Source organism: Malus sylvestris, chromosome 3 (genome assembly GCF_916048215.2).
Source record: "Malus sylvestris chromosome 3, drMalSylv7.2, whole genome shotgun sequence".
Lineage (NCBI taxonomy): Eukaryota > Viridiplantae > Streptophyta > Magnoliopsida > Rosales > Rosaceae > Malus > Malus sylvestris.
Genome location: NC_062262.1, coordinates 19,305,265 through 19,330,797, shown reverse-complemented (window position 1 = coordinate 19,330,797; position 25,533 = coordinate 19,305,265).

Sequence of the window (25,533 nt, the reverse complement as noted above, 5' to 3'; positions counted from 1 at the left end):
TTATTAGCAAGCCCTCCTAATTGATAGGAGCATATTTATGCGCCTTAGTTAGCTAGTTCTTATGCATTTTCATTATGTTTTCTGAGTTTAAAGTAGTCTTTTAAGCTAGTTTCATGTGTTTTCAGGTTTTAAGGGCATATTACATAAAATGATACAAATTGGAGCATTTTAGAGCAAAATTGAGCTGGAATGGAGTGTATGCTTATGGAGCACAAGGAATGGACGAGTTTGAAGGTCAAAGGAGCTTAAGAAATGAAGAAATGAAAGTGAAGAACAAAGAATGCAGAATTGGAAACCAAAGTTTCTAAAGTTGGAAGTTTCTATTCTTGGAGGTTTCCATTTTTTAGAGTTTATATTCTTGGCTTTGGGCTTTCAGATGACCTATCCTTACCCTTTTAGACTTGGGCCGCACCTTCCTAGCCCAATCCCTCTTGGATTCTGACTTGTTAGGCCCTTTCCTTGTGGATTTGGGTTATACAAATCCCTTTCTAAAACTAAGTGGGCCAAAACCCTAATTCCTTGTGGATTTTCACCCTTTGCCGCACCTAAACCCTAGCCCATTGCCTAACCTGATTTCTCTAGGGTTTGTGGTGCCTATATATATGTGTTTTCACTCTATGCTGCAGATACCACCTCCCATATACATCATTCACGCCAGAAATTTGTCCCACATCTCTGCCGCAGCTTCCCACCACCATTCACCATAATTCCTACCTAAAAACAACCCTAGCCGCACCACCCATCAACCCTAAACCCTTCCATACCATTCCCCATCCATTCTACACCATAAATCCACCCAAAAACCTGTCCACAAGCTTCATGCCGCAGCAAGGAGGAAGGGAGATCCATTGATGCACCTGCTGTCCAAGTTGGAGCATTTTAGGTGTTTTCTTTCCTTTGATTTTAATGTCTAATTTTATGTATCTTTGCTTTGCAAGTATGAGGAACTAAACCCCCCTTAGCTAGGGGGGGATTCAAAACCATGTTTATGCTTGCTATATGATTACTTCTAATTGCGTTTCATAAGTTGTGAATTCAATTTACTTATCTATGTGAATTAAAACTGGTTTGTGTATGTTGGTTAAGAGGGCCTGCTTAGTTTGCATGCATGAATTTGATGCTAGGATATAAGGGAATTTCAATTAATTGTTATGAACTTATATACACAAGTAGTAAAGGTTGTTGATCACAATCGTGTTAAGTAAATTCTTGGCATAAGTATCATGCGCTTTCATAGTTACGAGTGCCTCGTCAATGCTTATGATTTTCATGGAACTTAATGATCCTTGCTTGAAACTCTATTATGCGCTTTCATGTAGGGAAGTTGTGGGGAATGCTTTGGGTTGTCGTATGCAATTCATCCAATTCAATAACTTAAGGAAAATCTGAGGGTTAATTTAAGCGGACCTAATTAACTTGGGGCGTTGAGAATTCATGGTTTATTGAGAAGCAATTGGAAATCGTTTTGTATGCAAGTGTGACATGTGTGGAGAAGAACCCTTTAGCTAGCTTCCCATCCATCCATTTAAACCAAATTCGTTTTAAAATCTGTTCAAGTTACAAAGTTTCTGTTTTGTTTTTAAATTCGTCTAAAATCAATCCCCCTTTATTTTGAAGTGTCATATTAGTTAGAAATCAATTTAAGTTGTGTTTTTAAGAGTCTTGAGTCAAGTTATACCTTAATTTCGTCCAAATTAGTTTAGGTGCTCAAAACTGCCCAGATTGTGATTTTAAGACAGTTTTGAGTGTTTCTGGGCTGTTTTGAGTCTTTTGGTTTGTTTTAGTGTTTTAAAGTATAGTTTTGCATTCTTTGAGTCTAGTTTAGTGTTTTAAACTTTGTTTTTACGTTTTTGAGTCAGTTTTAAGATATTTAGCAATCCCTCCTAATCCCCGGCCTACAACGATCCCTACTTACATACTTTGCTACAATTGATAAAAAGAGGGTTTAATTTGAGTGCTAGTTAATATCATATCACTAATCCCTGGTCCAGAACGATCCCTACTTACATTCTTTACTACAATTGACAACAAGAGGGTTTAATTTGTGTGTTAAGTTAATTTTCGCATCATCCTACCCAGTGGATCAACAATTGTACTCCAGCCGCAACACCCTTCTCGTGCATCCTCCTAGCTAGGATTGCCAAAGGAGAATCCTGCATTTTTCTATTATCAGTAACCTCTGACAATGCAATAGTAGGTTGAACCAAACTCCCAAGTTGCTTCTTGAGACAACTGGCATGAAACACAAAATGTTTCTTGGAACCAAAAGGTAGGCTTAGAGCTTCAACCTATATGCAACTGGACAACCTTTTTAGTGATCTCACAGGGACCATAAAACCTGGGATGCAACTTGTGATAGGCGTGTGTTGGGTTTTTCCAGCCCTCCCGAGTCTATTAGGAATTATGGACTAAGAAGATTTAGTTGTTTTCCCAATCAGAATGGTTTTCCCAATTGGAGTTGTTTCTCCAATTGAAGTTGTTTACCCAATTTAAATTGTTTACCTAATTTAAATTGCTTATGCAATTTAAATTATTTTCCTAATTGGAGTTAGTTTATCAATTGGAGAAGAATTCATAACTAGCTTCCAATTAGGATTAGTAATCCTTATTGAAAAAGACCCTGATTATGTATATATAAAGGGGCGAATGCACTAGTTTTGAATTTGGACAAAACAATATTTTGTATACCACTCAAGGGATTAGAGTGAGAGAATATTATAAGGGCAAAGTGTGTGTGAGTGAAAATAGAAGATATAAAGAATGTATTTCTTGTTCTTGTTCTTTCAAGTTTATAGTCAAGTTCTTAATTCTAGAGATTTGGCAAGATTATTGGTTGTACTTGTTGATGCACAAAACCGGAGGTCTTGGAACAACGTAAATTCGATTGTGAATTTGCAAGAAATGTAAATTACACAAGATGTATCGTGGTTCACCCCAATGTTTGAGCTACTGATGCGTAAAAATTAACTTAACACATAAATTAAACCCTCTTGTTGACAATTGTAGTATGGATAAGTAGGGATCGTTTTGGACCGGGGATTAGGAGGGATTGCTAATCACTCTAAACTGACTCAAATAGATAAAACTAAGCTTTAAAACACTAAACTAGACTTAAAAGACTCAAAACAAACTCAAAAGACTCAAAACAAGCTAAAAACACTCAAAACTGCCTAAAAACACAAACTGGGCAGTTTTGAGCTCTAAACACAATTTGGACGAAATTTGGGTTTCTAAAGGCTCAAAACACTTAAAAACACAATCTAAGACAAGTTCTAACTAATATGACTTAACAAAGTAAAGGGGGTTTGGTTTTGGACGAAAATAAGTAAATTAAAACAAGAACAATTTAAACAGATTCTTAAGCAAATTTAGGTGAATTGATGAGATATGGGGTAACTAGAGGGTTCTTCTCCACACATGACACACTTGCATTCAAATTGATTTCCAATTGCTTCTCTCAATAAGTCATGAAACTCAATACTCCAGGTTAACTGTGACAGCACTTTTTTAACCTTCAAGTTCTCCTTAAGTTAATGAATTGGATGGGAAAGCACATACAACAATTCAAAGCATTCTCTACAAGTCCCCTACGTGAAAAGCACAATAAAGGTACAATCAAAGATCATTAAGTTTCATGAAAACTATAAGCATTGACAAGGCAATTGTAACTATGAAAAGCATGAAACTTTTGCCAAGAATTCACTTAACACGATCGTTTATAAGCGACCTCCACTACTTGCAAATATAAGTTTGTAACTATTAGGTGAAACTCCCTTATATTTTAGCTTCAAATCCTTGCATGAAAACTAAGTGTGCACTCTTAATAAACATACAAGAATAAGTTATCAATCAAACGGTTAAGCAAATTGAATTCACAACTTATGAAATAACAACTGAAGGTAATCAATTCATAATGCAAGTATAATCATGGTATTGAATAGCCCCCTAGCCAAGAAGGGCTTAGTTCCTCATGTCCACAAAACAAAGATACATAAATTTAGACATTAAAAACAAAGAATGAAAACACCTAGAAACGCTCCAACAATCCAACGTCTTGAATGGCAAGCACGTCCAAGGGTCTCCTTCCTTCTTCTTTGCTGCGGCACAAGGGATGGGTGAAGGTTTTTGTGGTGATTTGTGGTGATGGATGGATATAGGTTGGTTATGGTGAAGGGTGGAGTGCTTAGAATGGTCAGCAAGGACCTTTATTTATAGGGGAAGGAAGGGCTACGAATTTGAAGTGGTTTTAGGGAAGGATTTATGTAGGAAAAGGAATGTGATTTTGGGTCAAAAAATAGGCATGAAAGGTGCAGGAATTAAAGAGAAAAGGAAAGGGAAGTTCGGCAGAAATTGTAGGGCAGATTTAGGAATGTGTTTTGGGTCAGAAAATAGGTAAGAAAGGATGTAAGGTGTGGCATAGGGTTTTAGGGAAAAGGAAATATGTTTTAGGACATAAAATAGGAAGGAGAATCTCTCCCTTGTGCAGCAAGGGATGGAACAAAACAGGAATGTGTTTAATTGCAAGAACTAGGAAAACAAGAAAGGGAAACAAGGAAGGTAAAGTAGGAAAAATAGGACGGTGGGTGCGGCAAAGATTAGGGATAGGTCTAGGTCTTCTAGAAGCATTTATTTAGTGTCCTAAAATATTTAGGAAGCTTCCTTGCAGCTGGAACATAGGTGAATTAGGATTAGGAAAGTTTAGAGCCAAAGATGGAAACCATCAAGAATGGAAACCTCCAAGAATAGAAACTTCCAACTTTAGAAACTTTGGCTTCCAATTATGAACTCTTTGTACTTCATTTTCATTTCTTCATTTCATTATTCATTCCTAGCCTCCTTTGATCTTCAATTTTGTCCATCCACCTTGCTCCAAGCATAAGCTATCAATTCCATGCCCAAAACTGCTCCAAAAGGCTCCAAAATGCACATGTTTGCATACTTTGTCCTTAAAACCTGAAATTGCATGAAAATAGCTTAAAATACTAAAATTACTAAGTACTAGCAACGTAAATGCAAGGAAACAAGCTAATTAAGTCGCATAAATATACTCTTATCAGCTACATCCACACTGATTATTGTATTTCTCTGAGAGGATTGTGAGGGAGAGAGATTTGCTCTGAATGTTATGAGAGGGGATCTCAGGCCTAAGAAATTGGCCTCTCTTATTGAGGAGCGTGAAGGGTCCTTTTATAGAATAAGGGCTTCTCACTTATTACATATTTGCCCCTCTATTTATTACATAATTACACTTGAGTCCCCCGAGTATTTATACGAGGTCTAAATACGAAGACCCTAAGTATGGTACAAACAGTAGTCCCCCAAGTCTTCAGTCAAGAGAGTCTTTTAGCTGGAGACTTGAAATTCAGTTCATGTGTGGACTGAAGTAACTAGATGTCATCTAGAACTGAATACTTGATATGAGGCGGTGCCCAATCTAAAATGATGCTCAACTTGAAGTAGCACATGTTACGAGGCTGCTCTGCTTGTGGCTTATGTTGCCTTGGTTGGCTTGACTTGTGGCGTTTGAAGGTGAGGGAGTCCCTTTTATATAATAAGGGCTTGCTCCTCAATACATAAATATGGGCTAGAGTTAATGCTCACGGTGAGGTGGTTGTTCAGTAGGCGGTGATTTCAAATATGAGTGGCTAAACCCCTCTTGGCTAGGGGTGGTTTCAAAGCCATGATTATGTGTGCAATATAATTTGATAAATTCCAGTTATGAACTCTTGAATCGTGAATGCAATTGGCTTAACTATTTGATTGATAACTTATTTGTATTTGTTAATTAAGGGTTGACACTTAATTGGCATGCATAAATCTGTTGCTAGAATATAAGGAAGTTTCACATAATCGTTTCAAACTTATATTCACATGTAGTGAAGGTCGCTTATAAATGATCGCGTTAAGTTCAATTCCTAGCATGAGTGACATGATGTCATAGTTGCAAGTGCTTTGTCAATGCTTATGATTTTCATTAAACGTAATGATCTTTGATAGTATCTCTATTATGATGTCATGTAGGGAACTTTTGAAGAATGTTTTGGGTTGTCGAATGATGTCATCCAATCCAATAACACAAGGAAAATCTGAGAGTTAACTAGTGATGTCACAGTTAATTTGGGGCATTGTCATTCATAATTCAATGAAGTAGTAACTGGAAATCGAGTTGTTTGCATACATGTCATGTGTGGAGAAAAAACCTCTAGCTATCCCATCCATCATCTTATTTCTCAAATTTATTTTACAATCTGTCTAGTTTTTCATACTTGTTTGTTTGTTACAACTTCATCCAAATCTAAACCCCCCTTTTAGTTTCTTGTTTCAAAGTGTTTCAAATATGTTTTAGTTTGTGTTTTTAAGTGTTTAGATTCAAGTAAAAGTCAATTTTCGTCCAAAGTCATTGCTAGTGTCTAGTTTAAGTTTATTTGGTTGTTTTAAGCTGTTTTGACTATTTTAAGTTTACTTTGAGTCTTGTGAATCTTGTTAAGTGTTTTTAAGTTTAGTTTTATGTTTTTGAATCAGCTTAGAGGTTATTAGCAAGCCCTCCTAATCCTTGGTCCAGAACGATCCCTACTTATACTTGTACTACAATTGTCAAAAGAGGGTTAAATTTATGTGTTAAGATAATTTTCGCATCAAGTTTTTGGTGCCGTTGCAGGGGATTAGCAACTTTGCTAATCCCTTATTATTTCTTTTTGTTTATTTTCATGTGTTTTTGTTCCTAGTTGCTGATTTTACTTGTTTTCTTGTTTTAGGTGGTTTATGACTCGAAGTTCTCAACTTGTTCATAAGCACATCTTTGACTTTGACGACGATTTTGAACGAACTTTGAGACGAGCAATGAATCAACAAGATCCCCAACCATCTCAACCTATACCAGATCTTGAAGAAGACAAAGTAGAAGAGCAAGAGGAGGCCACAACAAGGACTTTTGAAGAAGTCCAAGATATGGCAGTAGACAATCGAACAATCAAGGAGCTTTCCGCTTCGGGATTGGACAATGCTCTGCCTTTATGCATTCAATATCCAAGGGCGGCCCAAAACAAGACCGACGAGTTTGAATTAAAGTCCAGTTTATTGCATCATATTCCTAAGTTCCATGGGTTGTCCATGGAAGATCCTAATAAACATTTGAAGGAGTTCGAGGTTGTTTGTTCGAGCATGACCCCTGTGAATGTTGATGGGAGCATTCTGAAAATGAAGGCTTTTCCCTTTTCTCTCTTGGAAAAGGCTAAAGATTGGTTGTACGAGCTAGCCCCCGAAACTGTCACATCATGGGAGAGTATGAAACGGGCATTTTTGGAGACGTTTTTCCTAACTTCTCGAGTCATTCTACTATGCAAAAGGATTAGTGGCATTCAGCAAAACCAAGGTGAATCCTTTCCTACTTACTATGAGCGTTTTAAAACCCTTGTTGCTTCATGTCCACAGCACCAGATGAAGGATAAGCTTTTTCTTCAATATTTCTACGAAGGGCTTCTACCAATTGAACGCCAAATGTTAGACGCCTCAGTGGGAGGAGCTTTGGTGGACAAAACACCCATGGCTGCCAAGACCTTAATTGCTAACCGAGCATTGAATGCCCAACAATATGAAGGTGTTGGTCAAAGAGACAACCCACGACAGCAACAAGTTAATGAGGTAAGTGTTATTTCCGAACTTCAAAATCAAATGGCTAATCTTACTACTCTTCTTTCACAGGTGGTTGAAAAACCAAAAGAACAAAGTGTAGCTGCTTGTGGTGTGTGCTCAATGAATGGACATCTCACGGATAAGTGCCCTCAATTGATCGAGAACGGAGGGTGGGAATCTGCCAACGCCGTGGGTTTTGGGAGTCAAAACCAACCAAGGAATGATCCGTTCTCGAATACATACAATCCAGGTTGGAGAGATCATCCAAATTTCAAATGGAGAGAGCCCCAACAAACCCAACAACAAAGTGCATTCAGACAGCAACCTTCAGGATTCTAATAAAGGCCGTATGCACCCGCACAACCCCAAACACAACCTGCCCAAAATAACTCAGGTTCGTCTTTTGATAATGCTCAAGTTATTCAGTTACTAACTACGTTGGCGAAGGGTCAGGAAAATCAAGCCAAATATATGCACAATTACGCCAAAAAAGTGCAAAATCAAGCTCGAGATGTGACTGAATTGAAGAGACAAATGGGACAAATGGTGGAGTTCATGAGGCAATTTAGTAGAGAACCAGGTAAGTTACCTAGTTCGACGGATGTGAATCCAAAGGGAAGCTTCGAATCTGCCAAAGCCATCACCTTGCGAAGTGGAAAAGAAGCTGGATCTGATCCTAGCCCATCTAAATCCAATCAAAAGGAGGACGAAAAGATGCAATTTGAGGAGAAGGAACAAGGCCTGCCCTCGGCAAGGATTGAGCAATCTTTGCTGCAGCCACCTACACACCCTAATTCGACCACCAAAGGTAAGTTGGGTTCAAATTCCATGACTTCTAATTCCATTCCAACCAATGCACCCTTTGCTCGCAGGTTTATGCAATCAAAGAAGGATGAGGGTGACAAAGACATCATTGACACATTCAGAAAGGTGCAAGTCAACATTCCACTTCTAGATGCAATTAAACAAGTCCCCAAGTATGCTAAGTTCCTGAAGGAGCTGTGCACTACAAGGAAAAGGGCTTCAAAGAAAGAGATGGTAAGGGTAAGTGAGAATGTTTCAACTGTGTTGCAACGAAAATTACCTCCTAAGTGCAAAGATCCAGGCAGTTTTACAATTCCTTGTGTTATAGGAAATACTCACTTTGAATCTACCATGTTAGATCTAGGTGCATCAATAAATGTCATGCCTTATTCAATATATGCATCTATGAACTTGGGAGAATTAAAAAATGATGAAGTGATCATTCAACTGGCCGATAGATCTAATGCGTATCCAAAAGGTGTTTTGGAAGATGTTTTTGTTAGAGATATGCCCTGAAAGTCAATCTTTGGAAGAAACCTTTCAGGACAATGAATGTGTGTATAGATGACTCTTATACATCAAAAGGCAAAGATACTAATTAGGACTATCTCAAAAAACGATATATGTCCTAAATAGTGAATCCATGGACAATGGATCAATGGAAGAAGTAATCTAATGATGTTAGACTACAGAAACCTTTTTCACATAACCATCATGTCTAAAAAAGGTTCCTGGTCGTAGGATTGTCAAAAGGATACTGACAATGCATAGACCAGTACATACTATGTCCCCTTCAATTGGAAGGATAGAAAGTCTCATCCCATTCGTGTAGTGACACTAAGACAAGTATGTAGGTGCTCATTAAGGGAATGAGTTCATTGAACACAATCGAACGAGAGTACTTGCATGGAGGTCTACTCACATGTCAAGCAAGTAACTCTAATGGTTGGAATAATGTAAGTAATCCTTTGACCTGAGACATCATAGTTGTCTTGGGGATACGTTGCTGATCATTTTGAAAATGAGACGTGACCACACCTCATCTTGGGTGTGTTTTATGCATTGTTGGGGTCAGTGATTTATTCTCAGAGGCATGTGAATGATCAACAAGGGATCTTTAATCCTCGTTATGAGAGGATGAATACTTTAAGATATGATTCAGGAATCTTCGGCCGAAGTATCGAGCGTAATAAAGGAAAGCAATCCTATACGACTCAATTGAATCGTATAACATGAAATAATCACATTAGAGGTTTGACATAATATATCCATACCCTAATAATGTGATTGAGAGTATTGTATTAGAGAAGGATCGAATTACATTGTAATTCCAACTGAATAGGTTCTCCGAACAAATTCTACATTAGCTTGGGTAGCCATGATATATGGTTAGATGTCACTCATGGCTTGTGAGTTCTTCTAGATGATTAAATAAGTAGTCGTCAAAGAAGAAGGAGAATTAAAAGTAAGTTTTAATTCACTAAGTGATTGGATTAAATATAATCAATTGGATTGGTGCCAATCACCTCACCGCCTTGCTAATTAGAACCTAAAATGATTGTACACCGATACACTCTTGTAGTGAGACAACTAATGGATGATGGAAATAATTAATTGGATTAATTAAGTGTTGTGATTAATTAGAAAGCCTAAAGAAATCATAAAAGCGATAAAAGATCGTTTTGGGCTTAAAGAAAAAGTTCGGGTTCATTTGGGCCCATTGGGTCCTTTTATTCAAGCATAGGATGACTTGAAATGATAAATGTTGGAAATATGCCCTGAAAGTCAATCTTTGGAAGAAACCTTTCAGGACAATAAATGGATGTATAGATGATTCTTGTACATCAAATGGCAAAGATACTAGTTAGGACTATCTCAACACACGATATATGTCCTAAATAGTGAATCCATGGACAATGGATTGATGGAAGAAGTAAACTAATGATGTTAGACTACAGAGACCTTCTTCACATAACCATCATGTCCAAAATGTTCCTGGTTATAGGATTGTCGGAGGGATACTGACAATGCATAGACCGGTACATACTATGTCCGCTTCAATTGGAAGGATGGAAAGTCTCGTCCCATTCGTGTAGTGACACTAAGACAGGTATGTAGGTGCTCATTAAGGGAATGAGTTCACTGAACACAATCGAACGAGAGTACTTGCATGGAGGTCTACTCACATGTCAAGCAAGTAACTCTAATGGTTGGAATAATGTAAGTAGTCATTTGACCTGAGGCATCATAGTTGTCTTGTGGTTAGGTACTTGATCTTTGATTATGTCAAAGTCACTCCATCCGCGGGTGTCCACGGCATAGTTGTGGTTAAGCCACTTAGTCATGGAGGCAAGTGAATGCGCAACAAGGAATCTCTAATCCTCGTTAAGAGAGGATGAATACTCTAAGATATGATTCGGGAATATTCGGCCGAAGTATCGAGCGTAATAAAGGAAAGCGTTCCTATACGACTCAAATGAATCATATAAGAAGGAATAATCACATTAGGGGTTTGACACCCTAGTAATGTGATTGAGAGTATTGTTTTAGAGAATGATCGAATTACATTGTAATTCCAACTGAATAGGTTCTCCGAACAAATTCTACATTAACTTGGGTAGCCATGATATATGGTTAGATGTCACTCATGACTTGTGAGTTCTTCTGGATGATTAAATGTAGTCGTCAAAGAAGAAGGTGAATTAAAAGTAAGTTTTAATTCACTAAGTGATTGGATTAAAAATAATCAATTGGATTGGTGCCAATCACCTCACTGCCTTGCTAATTAGAACCTAAAATGATTGTTCACCAATACACTCTTGTAAAGAGTAACTAATGGATGATGGAAATAATTAATTGGATTAATTAAGTGTTGTGATTAATTAGAATGTCTAAAGAAATCATAAAAGCGATAAAAGATCGTTTTGGGCTTAAAGAAAAGTTCAGGTCTAATTGGGCCCATTGGGCCTAAACCCATTGGGCTTTTATTCAAGCATATGATGACTTGAAATAATAAAAGCCTAAAGCCCAAACAACACTAAAGGGGCCGGCCAAAGGAGGGAGAGAGAGAGTCAGATGTTGACTTGTTTCTTTTTGGTTATAAAAGGAACTTTATAGCACAAAGTTTCATTAGGGTTTTTGAAGTGTTAAAACAACAAAAGAGAAAAAGAAAATATCTCTCTCAACACTCAAAGGGCTGGCCACCAAAAGGGGGTTTAGCTAATCATCTTCTCACCCTTTTGGTTATTCCTTCATCCTTCTCACTACTCTAGTGGGTGAGGATCTTTAGAGGTCTTCAACTTTGGAGACTTAAGGACAACCAAGGAGCAGTCATTCTAACAAAGTGGAGGAGGCAAGGAGGGAGGCTAGGCTCAAGGAGTTCTAACAACAAAGGGCTTGGAGGTGGTCCATCCTTGGTCTAAAGTCTAGATAAAGAGGTATAAAACTACTCCTACACTTTGTTCTTCAATAAATTGTTTTTGATGCATCTTACATAAACCTATGCATCTTAAAGGGGATTTGCATGACTATAGCTCAAATATTATTTGATAACATGCTTCCGTTGCTTTCGTATATAAATTTTGAATTGTATATGCATGCTAGTCACTAGAAATCCGGCATGAAATCTCACAATTTCCCTTCAATAAAAGCCCAAAAGCCCAAACAACACAAAGAGGGCTGGCTAAATAAAGGGAAAGGGAGAGAGAGGGAGTCAAGTTGTTGGCTAACTTTCTTTGAGATATAAAAGGAACTTTTGGTGAAAAGTTTCATTAGGGTTTTTGTGAGTTTACTTTCACTAAAATAGATAAAAACACAATCTCTCTCTCAACTCACAAGGCCGGCCACCAAGAGGAGATTTTAGCTAATCATCTTTTCTCCTTTTGGTTATTCCTCCATCCATCTCACTACACTAGTGGGTGTGGATCTTTAGAGGTCTTTAACCTTGGAGACTAAAGGAGAACCAAGGAGCACTCATTCTAGCAAGGTGGAGGAAGCAAGGAGGGAGGCTAGGCTCAAGGAGTTCCAAGAACAAAGAGCTTGGAGGTGGTCAATCCTTGGTCTCAAGTCAAGATCAAGAGGTATAAAACTACACCTTCACTTTGTTCTTCAATAAAATGTTTTGATGCATCTCACATAAACCTATGCTTCTTGAAGGGGATTTGCATGACTATAGCTTTGATATTATGTGCTAAAATGCTTCCGTTGCTAATGTATATAGATTTTGAATTGTATATGCATGCTAGTAAGTAGAAATCCCATATAAATCTCATTATTTCCCTTCAGTTTTAGTGCAGGTGAATCACCTAGTCTTTTCGGTGGACTTCTATGTGCTTGAAATGGAAGACTCGAACCGTTCCCCTCAATTACCAATATTACTTAGCCGACCATTCATGAAGACTGCCCGTATAAAGATAGATGTATTTGAAGGAAAAATTTTGTCCTAGCTAAGAACATGTGAGAATATTTGAACACATATGCAAACTATTAACACATTAAAGTAGGCATGCATTAAAAAACAATTCTAAAACCCATGACTTTCAAAGCCTAGTGAATGGTGAACCACAAGACTCTTTAACAACAATAAAGAGAAAGGAGGTTTTAGAGATTCATTACCCTTGAAGCTCATCCTTGTTTACACAAGGGATTCACCCAAGTGGAGGGCCTTCAAGTCACCTCCTAGCTCCTTGGATTTTCCTTGTGATTTTCTTCCTTTTGATGCTCCTTTGCTCCTTGAGGATGTGAGGAAAGGATCTCCAAAAACACCAAAGATTTGGTGTCTCTAAGTCTCCACACCAAGGATGAGGTGTGAAGATGAAATGAATGACTTAGAGAAGAAAAGATTGCTAGCTATATCTTCTCAAAGTGGCCGGCCTCCTTTTAGAGAAAAAGAGAGAAAATGTTTCTCATCTTTGCCTCTAGAAAACCCTAATGAGGTAGAAGCTATAAAGATGCTTTTATATCTCTTTTCTTAGGTGAGTGGCAAACTTGCAATTAAGCAAAACTTACCACTCCCTCACTATGGGCGGCCTCTTTTAAGTGATTGGGCTATTTGCCCATATTTGTTTTAGTTGTCATACAGTTTAAACATAATGGGCCTAGTGGACCAAACCCTTTTAAACCCCGAAGCCCAAAACTAACTTTAAAAGCCCAATACGAACCTTTCGTATAATTAATTAACTAATTAATTAACCTTGACCATATTTCAATTAAACCATTTAATTTCTTATCCATTTCATTTATATTTCTTCACTTTCATCCTTACTCGGTGTACGATCCATTAGGTTCCAATTAGCAAGGCAGTGGGCGATTGTTACTCTTAACGATCGATTGTGAATTGAAACTACATTTCAATTCTCCCTTTGATTAAGATTAGTGTTTGCTAATCTTCAGGGCTTCCACAAACCATGAGTGACACCTAGCAGCATGTCATGGCTACCCAAGCTAAATAGAATTGGTTGGAAAACCTATCCAGTTACAATTACAATGCAATACGGTCCTTCTCTAATACAATACTCTTAATCACATTGTTGGAGTGATAGTTTGTATCATGTCTACTATCAATGTGATACTTCTCTATATGATTCAATTGAATATGATTTGGAAAATACTTCCTAAGTCATATTCGTATGTTTTGGCCAAAGACTCCCGAATCATATCTTAGAGTATTCTCCTTCCACCATGGAAGGTTAGAGATTCCTTGTTGTGCATTCATATGCCTACATGACTAGATAGCTTGACCCCAACAATGCCGTGGACACTTTCGATGGAATACCTTTGACATGATCAAAGATCAAGGACCTAACCATTAGACATCTATGATGCCTCAGGTCAAAGGACTACTTTGCATATTGCAACTTACAAGTTCTTACATGACATGTATGTTCGAACTCTCTTTTGATCGTTGTTCAGTGTACTCGATTACTCTTTCAAGCACCTATGTGTTTGTCTTAGTGTCCAACACTAAATGACTTGAGACTAGTCATACTCATGCTTGAGTTGACATAACACATACTAACCTTAGCGGATTGTCAATGCCCAATTGGCAATCCTATGGCTAGGAACGTTTTAGGAATGATCACAAGAGAAAGGTCTCGTTAATGTAACTTATTTAAATCACTTCTCTCTTAGATCAAATACATTCCTTGGATTCCCTTATTGCTTAAACACATGATACAATAAATAGTGATTAACAATAAGCTTTGCCCTTCATTAAACATATAATAGTTTAATACAATAAGTATTCCAAAAGCTATTACATCAAATGAGTGGCTTTGTGGGCATACTTCCAACAGTATTCAAGGGAACATTGACCATGGAATTTGATGGGGAAGTTATTGATTTCAATATTTCTGATGCTATGAGATATACTCATGATGGTCACTCTTGTTTCTCTATTGATGTGATTGACTCTTGGGCGCAGGAATTCCTTGATGATTTGAGTGAGGATGCACTTGAAAAGACTCTCACGCAAAGCATTGGACTCAAAACCGAAGGGTTAGCACTTAAGCATGCACACGACAACAACAAGGAACATCTTGCCGTGCCTATTCAAGAAGAATTGGTGGAGATGGTTGCTGCCCTAGAGTCAAATCCAAGGCATATTGGTAAGTCTCCTAACCTAATTTCAATTCCCAATTCGACTAACAAGTTGCTTCTTATGTAATCCAACCCCTTTCCCTAGAGCTCAAACCATTGCCGATGTTGGAGATATGCCCTGAAAGTCAATCTTTGGAAGAAACCTTTCAGGACAATGTCTATATGTATGGACAACTCTAATACATCAAAAGGCAAAGTCACACATTAGGACTATCTCAATAAACGATATATGTCTTAAAAGGTGAATCCATGGACAATGGATCGATGGAAGAAGTAATCTAATGATGTTAGATTGCAGAGACCTTCTTCACATAACCATGATGTCCAAAAAGGTTCCTGGTCATAGGATTGTTGGAGGGACACTGACAATACATAGACCAGTACATACTATTAATAGGAGCATATTTATGCGCCTTAGTTAGCTAGTTCTTATGCATTTCCATGGTGTTTTCTTAGTTAAAGTAGTATTTTAAGCTAGTTTTATGTGTTTTCAGGTTTTAAGGCCAAAGGATGCAAGAAGATGCATTTTGGAGCTTTTTGGAGCAAAATTGGGCTTGGAATGATTATCACATAATTTGAGCCAAGGTTTGGACGAATTTGAAGACTTGAAGATGATGATTCCTACTTGAACAAGGTTTCCTAGTTGAAGTAGGAAAGTGCTTACATGAAGGAGGATTCCTAATCGACGAAGGATTCCTAATCGACGAAGGATTCCTAATCAACGAAGGATTCCTAATTGAAGATGGATTCCTAATCACATGAGGACTCCTAGAAGAACAAGGATTCCTCCTCCAACAAGGATTCCTACTTGAAGTAGGAAAGTTAAGCCAAGGTTTCCTACTTTGGTTTGATTTTTCCTAATTGTCCCTAAAAGTTCCAGCAATTATGAAGACTTTCTAAGCATTCTAGGACACAAAACAAAAGCCTAGAACCCTTGCCGCACCCCCCTTTGCATTTCCTCTTCCTTATTTCCTGTTTTTATGCTTTAAAACACCTTCCTTTTGTGTTTTAAACCCTAGCCGAATTTCCCTTGCCCTTTCCTTTAATTTTCTGATTTATTTCCTAATTCTAGAATCCTTAGACTTAATTTCTGATTTCCTAATTAGCCTAGGGTTTTTAATTTCCTAATCCCTTTAAATAAACATGTTTGTGCAGCCACAAAGATAGCCATTCATCCAGAAAATAATCCTTCACGCCAGAAACCATTCTCCATCTTCAACAGCCCCATTCCTTCACCATTCACCCAAATTTCTGCCACAAAACCACCCTAGCCGCACCACCCATCAACCCTAAACACTTCCATACATCCTCCATCCATTCTACATCATTCAAATACCCAAGAATATCTCCATTCAGTCCCATTCACGCCAGAAACATCACCACTCTCTCTGCCGCACCTATCCTTCACCATTCACCATATTTTCTGACCCAAAACCACCCTAGCCGTCCCATACACCTATCACAGCCATAAACCCATCGTTCTACACCATCCATAACCCCCAAAACTCACCCATTCGTGTACTGCAGCAAGGAGAAAGAAGGAAGGACTCTTGGATGCTCAAGCTTCATCGTTGGTGCATTCTAGGTGTAATTCGTTTTATGATTTCAATGTTTAATTTCTTTTCCTTTCGTTTTGCTATGAACATGAGTGGCTAAACCCCTATTGGTTAGGGGTAATTTTGAAGCCATGACTATGTATGCAAGTTGATTTGATAAATTCCAGTTATGAGTTCTTGAATCGTGAATGCAATTGGCTTAACTGTGCGAGTAATAACTTATTTGTGTTTGTTAATTAGGGGTCGACACTTAATTGGCCTGCATGAATATGTTGCTAGAATATAAGGTTGTTTCACATAATCGTCTCACACTTATATTCATATGTAGTGAAGGTCGCTAGTCACGATCGCGTTAAGTCCAATTCCTAGCATGAGTGACATGATGTCATAGTTGCTTGTGTTTTGTCAATGCTTATAGTTTTCATTAAACGTAATGATCTTTGATTGTATCTTTATTATGATGTCATGTAGGGAACTTTTAAGGAATGCTTTGGGTTGTCGAATGATGTCATCCAATCCAATAACACAAGGAAAACTTGAGAATTAACTAGTGATGTCACGGTTAATTTGGGGCATTGTCATTCATAATTCAACGAAGGAATAACTGGAAATCGAGTCGTTTGCATACTTGTCATGTGTGGAGAAAGAGCCTCTAACTAATCCATCATCCATTTAAAATCCCAAAATCGTTTTCAATTCTGTTTTTACTTTGCAATCTGTTTTGTTAGTTATTTTCGTCCAAATCAAACCCCCATTTATTTTGGAGTCCTAGATTAGTTAGAAAGTGTTTTGGTTTATGTTTTTAAGTGTTTTGGTACAAGTTAAAACCCAAATTCGTCCAATTTGGTGCTTTGCGTTCAAAACTGCCCAGAAAGTGTTTTTAAGGCAGTTCTGAGTCTTTTGGTTGCTGTTTTGAGTTTTTGATTTTAGTTTCTCTGATTTAGTTTCTGACTATGTCCTCTTCCAATGGGAAGGATGGAAAGTCTCATGCCATTCGTGTAGTGACACTAAGACAAGGATGTAGGTGCTCATTATGGGAATGAGTTCACTGAACACAATCAAACGAGAGTACTTACATGGAAGTCTACTCACATGTCAAGCAAGTAACTCTACTGGTTGGAATAATGTAAGTAATCCTTTAACCTGAGACATCATAGTTGTCTTAGGGATACGTTGCTGATCATTTGATAATGAGACGTGACCACATCTCATCTTGGATGTGTTCTATGCATTGTTGGGGTCAGTGATTTATTCTAAGAGACATGTGAATGATCAACAAGGGATCTCTAAACCTCGTTATGAGAGGATGAATACTCTAAGATATGATTCAGGAATCTTGGGCCGAAGTATCGAGCGTAATGATGGAAAGCATTCCTATACGACTCAATAGAATCATATAACTTGATATAATCACATTAGGGGTTTGACATTAAATATCCATACCCTAGTAATGTGATTGTGAGTATTGTATTAGAGAATGATCGAATTACATTGTAATTCCAACTGAATAGGTTCTTCGAACAAATTCTACATTAGCTTGGGTAGCCATGATATATGGTTAGATGTCACTCATGGCATGTGAGTTCTTATAGATGATTAAATAAGTAGTCATCAAAGAAGAAGGAGAATTGAAAGTAAGTTTTAATTCACTAAGTAATTGGATTAATACAAATAAATTGGATTGGTGCCAATCACCTCACTGCCATGCTAATTAGAACCTAAAATGATTGTACACCGAAACACTCTTGTGGTGAGACAACTAAAGGATGATGGAATAAATTAATTGGATTAATTAAGTGTTATGATTAATTAGAAAGTCTAAAGAAATCATAGAAGCGATGAAAGATCATTTTGGACTTAAAGAAAAGTTCGGGTTCATATGGGTTCATTAAGCCCAAACAACACAAAGGGGTCGGCCAAAGAGACAGAGAGAGAGTCAAGTTGTTCACTCACTTCTTTGACATTTATAAAGAAAGTTTAATGAAAAGTTTCATTAGGGTTTTGTCTGTTCTTTTTCACAAAAGAGAAAAACAAGTCTCTCTCTCTCAACACACTTATAGCCGGCCACCAAGAGGAGGGAAAGCTAATCATCTCTCCTCCTTTTGGTTATTCCATTATCCATCTCACTACACTAGTGGGTGTGGATCTTTAGAGGTCTTCTACTTTGGAGACTAAAGGAGAAAGGAGCTCTAAATCTTTTAAGGTGGAGGAAGCTAGGAGGGAGGCTAGACTCAAGGAGTTCCAAGAACAAAGAGCTTGGAGGTTGTCCATCCTTGGTCTCAAGTCTAGATCAGGAGGTATAAAACTAAACCTTCACTTTGTTCTTCAATATTTTCTTAGATGCATCATATACGAACCTATGCTTCTTGAAGGGGATTTGCATGACGATAGCTTTGATATTATGTGATAACATGCTTCCGTTGCTAATGTATATAAATTTTGAATTGTATATGCATGCTAGTCACTAGAAATCCCACATAAATCTCATTATTTCCCTTCAAGTGGTATCAAGAGCCAAAGGTTTATATTTGATGTGTCCTTTTGGATTTTATGCATATGGGTTTTAATTTTACGTTTGACATATTATTTCTTCATTCAAAATATGTTTATCTTTTGTTTTTTCAAAGGTTGAAAAATGTGTTTCAAGAGTTGAAAAAGATATGTATGCAAAAAGTGTTTGGGATGCATGAATGAAGAGTGAGTTTTTGAACAAAATTTGGGGCTTATGTACCATAGGGGAGGGCACGGTTTTTGGGGGATTTTTTGGCTTGTGTTTGTGTTTTATTTTAAGTCACACACACACACTTTGAAGTAAGAAAGTAGAGGCATTGTCACTTTTGTTTTTTGGTTTGAAAAATCACCAAGAAAGTACAAATCTTGAAATTGTTTTCATGGTTTTGTTCTTGGTGTTCATGGTTTTGATTTTGGTTTAAAAGGTTTTGTTTTAGTGTTCATACTTTGTTTTTTGAATTTGGGTGATAAACTTGCCATCAATAGCCTTCCATTGATTGACTCCATCCTAGACTTGACTAGGAGACCTTTCACCCATCATTCCTTTCAAGCCAACTTGCACAAGTAGTGACAAGGAAAGCTAGGGCTTTTGCTTTATTTTGAAATTTAGGGAACATGTATGACACACTCCCTCTCCCCCCATCACATAACCGGCCACCCTATTGATGGGTCCTCTATGGGCTATTTTGCAATTTTAAAAGTTGATTATACTTTCTAGTATTTGCGGTTTGACCCCAAACTTTTCATAATTGCATTTCGGCCCCACCTCTTAATGAGATTAAAATATTATGATTTTAATTTTGTTTGTAGCTTAAACTCATCATATAATTATGCCCATATATACTAAATCTAATTGATTATGTTGCATTCCAATTTAATTATTTAATGTGATTAAGTAGTTAGTAAAATGGTTGACTATGGACTTGTGCCTTAAATGATAATTGAGCTATGAGAAAGGCCGCTAAATTCAAATGGTTTGAACCTTGGGAATGTGTTTTAATTGCTATTTCAATTGGACCTCAACATGTTAGACATTAATCTTTCTCTCCCTCTTAGTATATGTAATTTGTAGGAATTTGTACAAATCGGTTTGTAATTCTTATTACTTCTTTATCTCTTTCAATAAGTTGATTCCCTCTAGTACTAGACTAGAGTTTCTTTAACTATTGGTAGGGAAACATATTAAAAGGGGTTTCCATGAGATTAAAGATTTGTTGGGTCCAACGCCCTAATTAGCAATGAATGATTGTCTTTCGTTTCTAATGGCTCAATGAAAAATGTTTTAATTGGATTGAAAGCACGTAATTAAAATGATACATCCCTCCCTACATCTTATTCAACAATGTTGGCTCGTTGTTGAATCAACCTAATAAGTCCATAGTCATCAAAAGAGCCTAAGATAACTATAAAGTCCAAATTTAAAGGAATGCAAAAACCTTAGTAGTAGTAGTTACTTCCAATATTTGAAAAATTCGATTTTTGATATTGATTTGTTTTATGAAAACGAATAGTGGAGATATCATATGCTACTAATTTCATTTACTTTGGACTAGTAGTTGTAATAGGACACAATTTATTATAATTTGATTAAATAAATAAAATGATGAGACCTTAAAATCCCTCAACCAACATCCAATATTAAGTTGAAAGCGGAGAGGTGCTTTGAACACTTCTTCGTGGCCTTCCACCATGGTAGGCTCCAATCGTTTATGACTCATACACCCGCCTTCATCCTATCATGGGGGAGTTCAAAGTATGTGCTTATCCTCAGGAGGAGTCTATTTCAAACATTTGATGTGGTGAAGGTAGGCAACGAGTATGGCCAACATCGTATCATCGTGAGGTCTTACTTGGACCCCTATCTAAACCGGCATGGTGGGTCAAAACTTAACTAAGAGAAATGGTGCCAACATCATATCATTGTGAGGCATTGTTCTCTAGAGGCCAACAAGATGGGTAATCACAAGAGGTTGTTGTGAATGGGTAGTTCTACCCTCTCATTATTATTTTTGCTAGCCGACATCGTATCATCGTGAGGTGGGCTTGGTAATAGTGAGCCTCCCATAACCCGCTAGGAGCTTTCATTGAAATCTCCCGGATTCCATCTTGAGGGATATGGAATTTGCCAAAAATAATGGGTGGTGTCATTTGGTTTAAAGACCCGAATCGTTTGACTTAATCAACAATCGAACTAATTTATTTTATTGTTATGTATTTAGATATGGTTGGAAGCACACTTGCAAAGATACTCGACAAGCATTTCCTTGAGGGGCACAATTTACCATCTTGGTATCGTAATGTCAAGATTCTCCTAACCTTGGAGAAAATTGTTTACGTACTAGACAAGGCTCCACCTCACATACCTCTTGGCCCTAAGGCCACTGAGGATGAACGTGCTAAGTATGACAAGAACGTTGAGAATGATACACAAGCCAAGTGCTATCTGTTGGCTTCCATGAATGAGGAGCTGCAGAGATAGCATGAGGGTATGGACAGTGCATCCTCCATCATACTTCATCTTACGGAGTTATATGGTGAAGGGACGCGTAATCGTCGTTTCAGCACTGTCAGTGAACTTGTGAAGACCGAAATGGTCAAGGGAGCCCCAGTGCATCAACATGTACTAAAGATGATTGGACTCATTGAACAATTGGAGAACCTTGGACTCCACTTGACGGGGAATTAGCCCAGGACTTCATCTTGGCTTCTCTTTCTGATTCATTCTCGCAATTCGTCATGAACTACAACATGAACAAGACGGATAGTGTTAGAAATATGCCCTGAAAGTCAATCTTTGGAAGAAACCTTTCAGGACAATGTCCATATGTATGGAAAACTCTAATACATCAAAAGGCAAAGTCACTCATTAAGACTATCTCAATAAACGATATACGTCCTAAAAGGTGAATCCATGGACAATGGATCGATGGAAGAAGTAATCTAATGATGTTAGATTGTAGAGACCTTCTTCACATAACCATGATGTCCAAAAAGGTTCCTGGTCATAGGATTGTTGGAGGGACACTGACAATACATAGACCAGTACATACTATGTCCCCTTCCAATGGGAAGGATGGAAAGTCTCATGTCATTCGTGTAGTGACACTAAGACAAGTATGTAAGTGCTCATTATGGGAATGAGTTCACTGAACACAATCAAATGAGAGTACTTGCATGGAGGTCTACTCACATGTCAAGCAAGTAACTTTACTGGTTGGAATAATGTAAGTAATCCTTTGACCTGAGACATCATAGTTGTCTTAGGGATACGTTGTTGATCATTTGATAATGAGACGTGACGTCCACATCTTATCTTGGATCTGTTCTATGCATTGTTAGGGTCAGTGATTTATTCTCAGATAAATGTGAATGATCAACAAGGGATCTCTAATCCTTGTTATGAGAGGATGAATACTTTAAGATATGATTCAAGAATCTTCGGCCGAAGTATCGGGCGTAATGATGGAAAGAGTTTCTATACAACTCAATAGAATCATATAACTTGATATAATCACATTAGGGGTTTGACATTAAATATCAATACCCTAGTAATGTGATTGTGAGTATTATATTAGAGAAGGATCGAATTACATTGTAATTCCAACTCAATAGGTTTTCCGAACAAATTCTACATTAGCTTGGGTAGCCATGATATATGGTTAGATGTCACTCATGGCTTGTGAGTTCTTATAGATGATTAAATAAGTAGTCATCAAAGAAGAAGGAGAATTGAAAGTAAGTTTTAATTCACTAAGTGATTGGATTAATAAAAATCAATTGGATTGGTGCCAATCACCTCACTGCCTTGCTAATTAGAACCTGAAATGATTGTACACCGAAACACTCTTGTGGTGAGACAACTAAAGGATGATGGAATAAATTAATTGGATTAATTAAGTGTTATGATTAATTAGAAAGTCTAAAGAAATCATAGAAGTGATGAAACATCGTTTTGGACTTAAAGAAAAGTTCGGGTTCATATGGGCCCATTAAGCCCAAACCCATTGGGCTTTTATTTAAGCATATGATGACTTGAATTGATAAAAGCCCAAGGCCCAAACAACACAAAGGGGCCGGCCAAAGAGAGAGAGAGAGAGAAAGTCAAGTTGTTCACTCACTTCTTTGACATTTATAAAGAAAGTTTAATGAAAAGTTTCATTAGGGTTTTGTGTGTTCTTTTTCACAAAAGAGAAAAACAAGTCTCTCTCTCTCAACACACTTATAGCCGGCCACCAAGAGGAGGGAAAGCTAATCATCTCTCCTTCTTTTGGTTATTCCATTATCCATCTCACTACACTAGTGGGTGTGGATCTTTAGAGGTGTTCTACTTTAGAGACTAAAGGAGAAAGGAGCTTTAAATCTTTCAAGGTGGAGGAAGCTAGGAGGGAGGCTAGACTCAAGGAGTTCCAAGAACAAAGAGCTTGGAGGTGGTCCATCCTTGGTCTCAAGTCTAGATCAAGAGGTATAAAACTAAACCTTCACTTTGTTCTTCAATATTTTCTTAGATGCATCTGTAGACATTGAAATTTCGTTGAAATAAATGTTAGCCATCACATTAAAATTACATTTGTAAACATTGAAATTTTAGTGAAATAAATGTTGACCATTGCATTAAAACTACAACCTTCACCCAAATTCACCTACAACAATCCATCCAAATTCACCTACAACCTCCACCCAAATTCACCTACCTAAATTCACCTACAACCTCCACCCAAATTCACCTACAACAATCCACCAATTCACCTACAACATCCACCAAAACAAATGGATGGTGGTGGTTCATTCCCAAAGCCTATAAATAGGCTCCTCCATCAAAGAATCAGGGGAGGATTTTGGCATACACTTTCTCTACTCCCAAATTGGAAGAGAATTCACACCACACCAAAGCCTTGAAGCCTCGAAACTCTGAAGCTCTCAAGCAAATCCCGAAGGATCAAGAAAGCCCTCTTCGTTCTTCGTGAAATCCTCCTTCAAGATCAAGCCCTAACGCCCCCCTTGAAGAACTTCCACCAATTCAAGATCAAGCCCCGACGGCCCTTGAAGAAGGTGTTCATCAATCCATCCAACAGTTCATCCAAGATCAAGCCTCGACGGCCCTTGGATCAACAACACAATCCACAAATTTACACATTTCAAAGATAGAATCAGAGGATAAATTTGTAGAAGAGATTGTAACCCCTAAATCATTAATACAAATATTATTTTGTACACGTGTTCTTGTCTCACTCATCGCAGGAATTCCCGTGTTTACAAATTTGGCACGCCCGGTGGGACTAGTCTCTACCTCTCATCTCTATCTTTGAATCCGCAACAAGCACAAATGGCGTCAAAAAAGGCCCGAGTTGTTCCCGCTGCCGATGCAAGAAACAAAAGCGTCATCACGGCAGGGGGCATCACTTCAGGCATCATAACTCGAAGCAAGGCAAAAGCTCTTTCCGCCGCCTCTTTCGCCCCTTCATCAACTCCGCCGAAGGCACAAGAGCACTCGAGGTTCGAACCGGTGATCACCCTGGCCTCGCTCAGGGCGCCAAGAGAGGAAAGCCAGAGGAAGTACTCTGAATCCTTACTTTCCGATGCCGACCCGAGCAGCGGCATAGCTATGCAAGTCATGGTTACTGGAACAACTTCAATTGAGGAGCAGCTGGCTCAGATGAATGAAGCAATCGCAAAGCTCACAAGGACTGTGGAGGAAAAAGACCTGCAAATCGCAGCACTCGTTAACCAACTAGATGCAAAGCCCGATGAAAAAGTCAGGCAAGGGGATAATCCAGTAAAGAAGGAAAACGACGAGGATGAGGAACCTCCATTGGAGAACGTCGAAGAGACGCTGAAGCCAGACCAAGCGGCAACACTCATGGGGTCTCTCTCTATCCAGCAGCTGCAGGAGATGATCGCCAACACCATCAAGGCGCAGTATGAAGGAAGCTCACATGATTCCGTACTATACTCAAAGCCCTACTCCAAGAAGATTGACGCTTTGAAGATGCCAAAGGGTTATCAACCACCAAAGTTTATGCAGTTCGATGGAAAGGGGAACCCGAAGCAACATATCGCCCACTTCATTGAAACCTGCAGCAATGCTGGAACAGAGGGAGACTACCTCGTCAAGCAGTTCGTGCGCTCGCTGAAAAGCAACGCCTTTGACTGGTACACCGACCTCGAGCCCGAGTCTATCAACAGTTGGGATCAGCTAGAAAAGGAATTCCTCAACCGCTTCTACAGCACGCGTCGCACCGTAAGCATGCTGGAGCTGACCAGTACGAAACAGTGGAAGGAGGAACCCGTCGTCGACTACATCAATAGATGGCGTTCATTAAGTCTGGATTGCAAAGATCGCCTTTCTGAAACCTCTGCCATTGAGATGTGTGTTCAAGGCATGCACTGGGGGTTACATTACATTCTCCAAGGCATAAAACCAAGAACGTTTGAG